This window comes from Helianthus annuus, chromosome 5 (assembly GCF_002127325.2).
Source record: "Helianthus annuus cultivar XRQ/B chromosome 5, HanXRQr2.0-SUNRISE, whole genome shotgun sequence".
NCBI lineage: Eukaryota > Viridiplantae > Streptophyta > Magnoliopsida > Asterales > Asteraceae > Helianthus > Helianthus annuus.
The window spans coordinates 16,196,669-16,207,086 of record NC_035437.2 but is presented as its reverse complement, the minus strand read 5'-3'; the positions used below and the strand labels follow the sequence as shown (position 1 = coordinate 16,207,086).

Below are 10,418 nucleotides of genomic sequence, written 5' to 3'. Positions count from 1 at the left end.
ACTATGACCGTCTTAACTTAATAACTAAAGGGTTCCGGACCGTAACCGCTTCTTCTTCAAACCGTATGGTGGAAACCCTGTCCGCCGTAGCAAATGATCCGCTTACTGAGCAACTCTTCCACTTCCAATGTTGATGCCAGTTGAAAACTTTGTTGACATGTGTCATGCTAGGGACACTTATGAACATTTGTGTATCGAAACATTTATTTCTTTTTGTTTAATGACGTAATCATCTATGTTTTGCTGATAATTTGTCATGATTGTCTCTGACTTCTCCCCTGACATGGGGGCGATGTGACCATCGTCTGTCAATCTAATTAACTGCCCCTTTTTATTATATAAGTATGATCGTTAGGGAACACCTGTTGACCATTTTTTAACTTCATGAAGAATTCTCACCGTCGCCGTCATTTATCGGAGGTGTGGGACGCTTGTGAGGCCGCCGAGGCCTTACTCGCTCTCTGTTGATTGCCAGAGAGTGTGGACATCCTTCCTCCGGCCAAGTTCCGGTGAGTAAGTCCAGGCCTAGTCGTGATGGACTGTTGCCTGTTATGCCCGGGTTGTATCCTCCGGTTCTTAAAGGTCCTCGAGGGAAGCGTCATTCCGTGACAAAGCCTATGGCTGGCAATTTCGAGGCTCATCGATTTGGTGTTTGTTACGTTCGTCACCAGAGGGGTTTCCCTGTAGTGACCAGGGTGTCATTTGACGAAGATGATGATATGGAACGTCCTGTAACCCTAGAAGATGGTCTGGCTGTGTTTCCGGACCTTGTCATTTTGGACACTGGCATCTTTCATACCCCCACAGAGGTAATGAAGATGTTGTCAGGTGTTGATTAGCAAATCTTTGACTAAGTTTCCTTTTGTTGTTCCCCGTTATGTGCGAATATGTACAAGTACTTGGTTTATTTTTGTAGACCATGATGAGAGTCTTGGAGCTCCATTTTAGTCTGTTATTAGATAGTTAATGTGCCTATTAGCAAGGCACCCATCTGTTAGCGCTGTAAAAAATTTAGTCAGAAATGACGTGTTTATGTTAGTCGTTTGTTTTGACATTGGTATGTTGTATACTCCTTATGACTTAATATATATTAAGTAGAAGGTATGTTAAGTATTGTGCATGGGTGTTTTAGTAGGAACTTTAATCGAAGGATGGAAGTTTTATTTCAACTAAATAGAAACATCTTTACAAAGGTTGACCAAAAGGTCGACGAAACAATGTCCTATTCTAAAACCAAGAAAATAGAAAATATTTGTTTCTATGCTTGGTAGGAATCACATATAGCAATTCATGAGTTGAGCTATGTTCCAGTATCAGGGGATGGGTGTGCTATCTAGGTGTTCCAACGCATATGCCCCTTTTCTTAACACTTCCTTGATTAGGTATGGTCCTTCCCAGGTGGGGCCCATTTTTTCAGTACTCTCGGTCCTGCTAGCCTCGTTGTCTCTTAGAACATAATCGTCTACCCGGAAAGTGACAGCGGATACCCTTTTGTTGTAGTAGCTAGCCATTGTGTGCTTGTATCTCGTTTCTCTGATGTCCACTGTTTCGTGTTGTTCTTCCAAGAGGTCAACGTTTTCCCTATGGCGTAGGTCATTGCCATCCTGTGTTGTTAGGCGCCTTAGAGACGGTAATTTGACCTCCGTCGGGATCATTGCTTCCATGCCATATGTTAGGCTAATGGGTTTCTCTTTGTTGTCTGACTTCGGCGATGTATGATGAGCCCACAGAACTGTTGGTAGCTCATCTACCCAGCATCCGCCTTCCCTGTCCAGACGCTTTTTTATTCCATCCAGCAGACTCCGGTTAGCCTGTTCCACTTGTCCATTGCCTTGGGGGTGGGCCACCGACGTGAAGATTTGTTCTATTTCCAAGTCTTTACACCATTCCTGGATGGTTTTGTCCGCGAACTGGGTCCCATTGTCACTGACCAAATACAGCGACAAACCGAACCGACACACTATGTGTTCCCAAAGGAACTTTTTCACGTTATCCGCCTCGATTTTTGCCAAGGGCTTGGCCTCGATCCACTTTGTAAAATAGTCGATTGCGACGATGAGGAATTTGACCTTTCCTGGTACTGGGGAAAGGGCCCACGATGTCAACGGCCCATTTTTGGAAAGGCCACACCACCGTTACTGGTATCATGCTGTTCTTGGGGCGTAAGGTCTGCGGCGCGTAACGTTGACAGCTCATGCACTTACGTAACTCCTTGACCGCGTCTTCATGCATACCTGGCCAATAGTACCAGGCGTTTGTCGTTTTTGCTACCACCGAACGGGGTCCAGCGTGAATGCCACAGTGGACAAACACAGCGCAGGAGCGGACCAATGTGTGATTTTCGTATAACGTTTCGCCCTGCATCTCGTACTGCAGAGCTTTGGCTTGTACCTTTCTCGATGCACCTTTCGAGACTGGCAATTCCCCTTTTGTCAAGTACTTTACAAGGGGCGTTGATGCGTGTGTAGTGTAATATATTTTAGATGTATATTTAAGCCCCTTTTTACACTTTTAACCAAGTTTTAAATTTATAAAACACGATATTTACTAACACTAAACACACATATGGGCAAGTGCACCCATCGTGGACGTAGTATAGTGTTGGTAAGATACTGAGGTCGTCCAAGGACACAAGAGCTTTTAATACCGGTTTATCCTCAACGTCTAACCAAATCAAAAAGTGAGAAAAATGTTTTAAACTAAGAAAAATAAAAACTAACTAAATGCTGAAAAATAAAATAAAATAAAAACAGATAGACAAGATGAATCACTTGGATCCGACACGTGTATTAGTATAACCTTTGATTATTTTCGCACTTTTGCACTTATTTAAGAGATTATCTTAGTTATTGTAGTAGGCCCCTCTTTTGAAGGCGACGTTACCCTCAACCCAGTAGTTTGAGTCAGCAAGGATACAATCCTAAAGGGTCGGATTATTGAAAGATAATGAATTAAGTTATTAATGCAAATTGTGGTAGGCCCCGCTTTTGGCGGTGACGTTACCCTCGGCTAAGTAGTCTGAGTCAGCAGGGATACAGTCCTAAATAGCCGGGTTATAGTATTAATAGTAGTTAACTTATGAGGGGGTCAAAGAGTTTGGATCCCCGCCATCCAATACCTATGGGTATTGAAGGAGATCCTACTAAATTTGACCCAGGTCCCAAGCAGGACCTCTAAACGCTGAACAAGGGCAAGACCCTTACCAAACCGTTCCCTTAACCGCCGACCAGGTAGCCAACATACCTCCATATAGACCGTGGAGATATGAATGGTGAAAATCTTTTATTTTATATAGACAGTAAAATAACGCCAAGACACCACGGACAAACGATAAGGAAAGATCACCTTCAACATAAGTAACTAGTTATTAAAGTCATTAATACAAAACCAAATAAAAAGTGCAAAAGATTAAAAATAAAAAGTATTATACTAAACACTTGTCTTCACCAAGTGATGTAAGAGACTTAGGCAAACATGGCCTTGATTGTCAAGAACTCTTACGATCAATCTTGGATCCCGAGACGACTCACACACTCTACGATGGACAATGGATGATGGTGATGGATGATGGTGTTATGGTGGTGGTGGGTGGTGGATGAAGTGTGAGAGAGGTGGTGTGCCAAGGGATGAAATGGAATGAAACCAAGCATCCCTATTTATAGGCTGAACAGAAGGCTGGGCACGGCCCCGTGTCCGCTGGACACGCCCCCGTGCCCGTCTGACATTCTCTCTCTTCATTAATTGTAATTCGCAATTACAATAAATGCGCCTGCTGTACTTTCACCACGCCCCCGTGCCCGCTGGACACGGCCCCGTGGTGGGCAATGGAAGCTTCTACTGGGTTGTCTTTTCTGCTGCTTCCTGGGCACGCCCCCGTGTTCGCTGGACATGGGGCGTGTTCAGTCTCTGTTTTCACTTCTTTGCCTTGGGAGGTGCCGTTGAGGGTCCGGGCAGTCTACTTTTGTTCCTTTTCTTGTATTTATGCTAGAATTAGTTGTCTTTTTGCTTCTTTTGTGATTTTGAGCTCATTTCATCCTGAAAATACAAAAGGAAGACAAAAACACTCTTTTTCCAACATTAGTACTTAAAAAGGGTTAGTTTTATGCCTTAATTGATGTGATTTATATGTTGCATTTTACACACATCAAATACCCCCACACTTGAACTTTTGCTTTTCCTCAAGCAAAACTCTTTAAATGTGGCTTACACTCCCAAATGGAATAGGTAGAAGAGAAAGTTTTTAGCTTGTCCTAGAGTGTCGGGAATCCAAGGTCTTTGTAAGTTTTATTTTTATTTATTTACAATCCTATTCGTTATGATTTATTTTGAACGTTTCATAAGATAAATTTCTTATTTGGGCATAGCATGCCTTATTAAAATTCCATTTATATACAAGTTCACATACCTCACGGGGGATCACTCAACACTCGGCCGAAGGTGTATTTTTTAGTGAATCACTCGAGAGCGGCATGGAACTTACGCCTTCCATGGGCTTGCCAAGCAATCAATCCTCCTCCTTTTTAACTTTTTGCCTTTGTAAATATCAAGAGGACTTTTGGGGTGAAGGGTTAGGCTTGGGTTAAAGGTGGGTGGTTGGGTTAGTGGTTAGTAAAAAGGGCGAAAAATCGTAAAAAGCGTCGGTTTTCGTAAAATACCTTGTCCTTAGCGACTTTTTATTTTGAAGTATTTCTCCAAACAAGCTTTTATATAGCTTTTGTTTGTTTTTGACTTCATCATTGTTGTTGTTTTTTTTTTCATCACATAAAAAAAGCGAGTTTACGAAGAACCGAGCTTGTTACTAAAATAAAGGGTGAAAAATAAAAATGGTTTTTGGTGGGTAAAAAGGGTTTTGGGGTAATGAAATGAAAGGTTTAGGCTCAAAGGGGCTATCTAGGGGGATTTTGGGTAGGTGATAAAAAAAATTGAAAAATAATGGTTTTGAAAGAAAAATGGTTAGTCCTAATGCCTCCATCATTTACTTACTTGGGTTTAAGTTGGTAAGGACCGGGAATGTATTGTTGTGGCAAGTTCTAGATTTGTAAGAACCAAGCGGCTATTCACACAAGAAACGAAAAATGAGCATTTAGTCTAAATATGTATATTTTTATGCTCAATAAAGGCTCAAAACTCACTTTTGTGGGAATGGGTTTTTAATGTGATCAAGTATATATAATCGAATTTTTAACTAGACTTGTTATGCCGTTTCATAATTTTCTTATGTTGGTTCTTTGTTATCACGACGCTATCGGTTGTAAACTTGTAAAAATATAACCTTTTTAGAACTTGTTATTCCCAACTTAAACTAAGACAAGTAAATAAAAATAAAAAAAATGAAAAAGTTTTTGAAAAAAAATTTGGGGTGTTTAGCGGTTCCAATAGAGTTTTGTGTAAGGCTTGTGTTTAGGATTTGCAAAATTCAAGGTTTTAGCATCCCCCCCCCCCATACTTAAATTACACATTGTCCTCAATGTGTCCAAAAATAAGGTTTTTGGTCGATTAGGATGTGTAAAAGTAAGTTAAAAAGCAAAGATTTATGTTACTGGCATCCTGGACACGGCCCCGTGGTGACCGGGCACGGCCCCGTGGTCAAGTGCCAGTAACAAAAAATTAGAGAATTGAAACAGAAGCCTGGACACGGGGGCGTGTCCGCTGAACACGGCCCGTGTCCAGTTACCTGAACTGGGTGTTTTCCTGCAGGTGGCTCAACACGGGGCCGTGTTGGTTGGGCACGGCCCGTGTTGAGCCTTCTGTGATGGAGATTTGTGTCGGGTTGCTCTGTTCTTTATGCATGGTTCCATTTTTCTCGTTCCCTTTTTCATCCATTACCACCATGAGTGTGTTTTATTCTGCAAAATAAGACTAGAAGATTAAACTAAACTAAGGATAGTTCCGCGGAATGCCTCCGTGGTGCGCCACGTTTATAAGGGTTCTTGGCTAGACCCGATTCGAGGTTATATATTTTCTGAGTGGGATGCTTGGCGTCCCATGTTACACCGTCGAAGAGCAGCATCCAAGCTCGAATCAATAACCTTCATGTAATTGACCGGGTCGTCATCTTCTATTCTCTTCCCAACTCCGAATTTTACTTCATCATCCCCATACCTCAAGGTGAGTGTCCCGTCATTCATATCCACCACTGCTTGGGCTGTGGCAAGGAAGGGTCTCCCTAGTATAAGGGGGACCTCGGTGTCTTCCTCCATATCGAGTATGACAAAGTCAGCTGGATAAACGAATCGGCTTACCTTTACCAAGACATTCTCGATGACACCTTGTGGGAATTTGACGGATCGATCAGCGAGTTGTATGCTCATTTTTGTAGGGCTCGTGGTTCCCAAGCCGAGCCTTTTGAACATTGACGAGGGCATGAGGTTAATGCTAGCTCCTAGGTCGGCTAAGGCATTGCGAACGGGCGATTCCCCTATTGAGCATGGAATCGTGAAGCTTCCGGGATCGATTTTCTTTTGGGGAAGTTTATTGAGCACGAGGGCAGAGCATTCTTCGCCTAAATTAACTAATTGCAAATTTTCGATTTTCCTCTTATGCGTAAGGAAGTCCCTCATGAATTTAGAGTATTTGGGCATTTGGGTTAGGACTTCGATAAAAGGAATATTGACGTGCAATTGTTTTAACAGACTTTCGAATTTTGCGAATTGCTCATTTGTCTTTTGACGAATTAACCTACCGGGGTACGGAACTCGCGGAGCCTTGGTCGGCTCTGGTGGTGGAGGAGAGTTCTTCTCCTGCAGAGGTGTCGGTACTGTTTCTTCCGTTGGCGGTGGCACTTCTGCAGGCCCTACGGTGCGGTTTCGTAGTGTGATGAGGTGAACTTGCGCCTTTGGGTTTGTTTCGGTATTGCTGGGTAATGCGCCTTGTGGTCTCTCGGAAAAGTTTTGAGCTATTTGATTTAATTGTTTTTCTATGTTTTGAATGCTAGCTTGTTGATTTCTAAAATTAGATTCTAATTGTAGAAATCTTTCCGAGTTTTTCTTATCAGTGTCAGAGACGAGGCGAGATATAGTATCTTCGAGCCTTTCTCGTCCACCTTGTTGTTGAGTGAAATTTTGTGACTCATCTCTTGGTTGCTGAAAGTTTGTTCGTTAGGTTTGTTGGTTACTACTATTGCCGGGTTCCCTCCAACCAAGGTTTGGGTGGTTTCGCCATCCTTGGTTGTAAGTTCCCGTTGGGGGACCCGACGGCCTAGGTCTATTATCAATGTAGTTTACCATTTCTTGTTGATCGTCTGTTTCTTTCATGCAACTCCAATTTTCATGTGACCCACCACACCCTTCGCAAGCCATAACCGAGACTGTTTTTGTTATTTCCAATTTTTTTATCTTTGAAGAAAGAGCCTCGATTTGGGCTTGTAAAGAAGTGCTTTCATCGACCTTATGGGCGCCCGGGGCGATAGACTTATTTCCCCGGGGGGGTGTGGCATTGAAAATTGGTTTGAGCAATTTCCTCAATTTGATTATATATTTCGTGTGGGCGTCGATTACCTAAAAGTCCCCCGGAGCTAGAATCAAGTGTCTGCCTAGTGTGTGGCAACAATCCATTATAGAAAGTGGATACTTGTTGCCATATTGCGAGGCCGTGATGGGGACACTTGCGTAATAGCTCCTTGAACCTTTCCCAAGTTTCATATAAGGATTCCCCGTCCTCTTATGAATATGTATTAATTTCAGCCATTAACTTAGCAGTTTTAGAAGGAAGGAAATACTTATATAGAAATTTTTGGGCTAGTTCATCCCAGGTGTTTACCGATCCAGCTGGGAGGGTGTTGAGCCAAGCTTTCGCTCGGTCTTTTAGTGAGAAGGGAAACATACGGAGGCGGATGGCGTCGTTTGATGCTCCATTGATCCGAAAGGTATCACATATTTCCAAAAAAATAGTTATATGTAGATGGGGATCCTCGTCCGCAAGCCCATGGAAGGTTGCGGAGTTTTGGAGCATTTGTATCAAATGTGGCCGAAGTTCGAAGTTATTGGCTTCGACATTCGGAGCATTGATAGCGGCGCCTAGATTACCTACGGTGGGTCATAGATAATCCATAAGGGTACGTTGGTCCGCCATTGGAGGTGGATCACCCGAAACCTTCTCTTGGTTTTTGGCTTTTAACCTTTTTCTGAGAAAGCGTTCGGGTTCTTCTAGTGGTTCTTTTATGTCTTTATTGGAACTGGAGCTCATACACTACGTGAGGTTGGCGTCGGGTTCCAAGTCCTGCAATAAAAACAGAAAAGAATGTTGGTCAGAAGGTTCACCACGGCCCCGTGTTGAGTGAACACGGCCCGTGGTCGGAATTTCAGTGATTGTTTTCCAGATCCCAGTTACTGGAAGTTGGACACGGCCCCGTGTTGCACCGGCACGGCCCCGTGGTCAGCCTTCTGTAACTTGGAAAACAAAAACTGCCAGTAACGATGCTGGGCACGGCCCGTGTCCGACCAGGTACGGCCCCGTGCTGAGCTCTGCAGAAGCTGAAAATCTAAGAAAAATCCTAAAAAAATTAAAGAAAAATAAAAATATGATTAGGCCGTTGATTCCTAACTTTCTTAAAATCCTTGTGTCCCCGGCAACGGCGCCAAAAACTTGATGCGTGTGTAGTGTAATATATTTTAGATGTATATTTAAGCCCCTTTTTACACTTTTAACCAAGTTTTAAATTTATAAAACACGATATTTACTAACACTAAACACACATATGGGCAAGTGCACCCATCGTGGACGTAGTATAGTGTTGGTAAGATACCGAGGTCGTCCAAGGACACAAGAGCTTTTAATACCGGTTTATCCTCAACGTCTAACCAAATCAAAAAGTGAGAAAAATGTTTTAAACTAAGAAAAATAAAAACTAACTAAATGCTGAAAAATAAAATAAAATAAAAACAGATAGACAAGATGAATCACTTGGATCCGACACGTGTATTAGTATAACCTTTGATTATTTTCGCACTTTTGCACTTGTTTAAGAGATTATTTTAGTTATTGTAGTAGGCCCCTCTTTTGAAGGCGACGTTACCCTCAACCCAGTAGTTTGAGTCAGCAAGGATACAATCCTAAAGGGTCGGATTATTGAAAGATAATGAATTAAGTTATTAATGCAAATTGTGGTAGGCCCCGCTTTTGGCGGTGACGTTACCCTCGGCTAAGTAGTCTGAGTCAGCAGGGATACAGTCCTAAATAGTCGGGTTATAGTATTAATAGTAGTTAACTTATGAGGGGGTCAAAGAGTTTGGATCCCCGCCATCCAATACCTATGGGTATTGAAGGAGATCCTACTAAATTTGACCCAAGTCCCAAGCAGGACCTCTAAACGCTGAACAAGGGCAAGACCCTTACCAAACCGTTCCCTTAACCCCCGACCAGGTAGCCAACATACCTCCATATAGACCGTGGAGATATGAATGGTGAAAATCTTTTATTTTATATAGACAGTAAAATAACGCCAAGACACCACGGACAAACGATAAGGAAAGATCACCTTCAACATAAGTACTAGTTATTAAAGTCATTAATACAAAACCAAATAAAAAGTGCAAAAGAGTAGAAATAAAAAGTATTATACTAAACACTTGTCTTCACCAAGTGATGTAAGAGACTTAGGCAAACATGGCCTTGATTGTCAAGAACTCTTACGATCAATCTTGGATCCCGAGACGACTCACACACTCTACGATGGACAATGGATGATGGTGATGGATGATGGTGTTATGGTGGTGGTGGGTGGTGGATGAAGTGTGAGAGAGGTGGTGTGCCAAGGGATGAAATGGAATGAAACCAAGCATCCCTATTTATAGGCTGAACAGAAGGCTGGGCACGGCCCCGTGTCCGCTGGACACGCCCCCGTGCCCGTCTGACATTCTCTCTCTTCATTAATTGTAATTCGCAATTACAATAAATGCGCCTGCTGTACTTTCACCACGCCCCCGTGCCCGCTGGACACGGCCCCGTGGTGGGCAATGGAAGCTTCTACTGGTTTGTCTTTTCTGCTGCTTCCTGGGCACGCCCCCGTGTTCGCTGGACACGGGGCGTGCTCAGTCTCTGTTTTCTCTTCTTTGCCTTGGGAGGTGCCGTTGAGGGTCCGGGCAGTCTACTTTTGTTCCTTTTCTTGTATTTATGCTAGAATTAGTTGTCTTTTTGCTTCTTTTGTGATTTTGAGCTCATTTCATCCTGAAAATACAAAAGGAAGACAAAAACACTCTTTTTCCAACATTAGTACTTAAAAAGGGTTAGTTTTATGCCTTAATTGATGTGATTTATATGTTGCATTTTACACACATCAGGCGTCATCCAACACTCTTCTTTACTGCTTGTAGCTGATACCTCCACTTCCGCTGTTGAAGGGGATTATATCTTTTCTATTCTCACTTCATGTTCCATTCCAGATGTTGCAAGTTTACTGAGCGCATCAGCGATCTGATTCT

General features: G+C 42.7%; 1 non-coding gene across 1 annotated transcript; it reads left to right on the top strand.

The window, feature by feature from the left end:
* Window positions 1-7,585: 7,585 nt before the first annotated feature.
* On the top strand, window positions 7,586-7,692 carry LOC118492878. Its single transcript, XR_004894879.1, has one exon. It is a non-coding gene; the product is annotated as a small nucleolar RNA R71 (small nucleolar RNA).
* The last annotated feature ends 2,726 nt before the right edge of the window (window positions 7,693-10,418 follow it).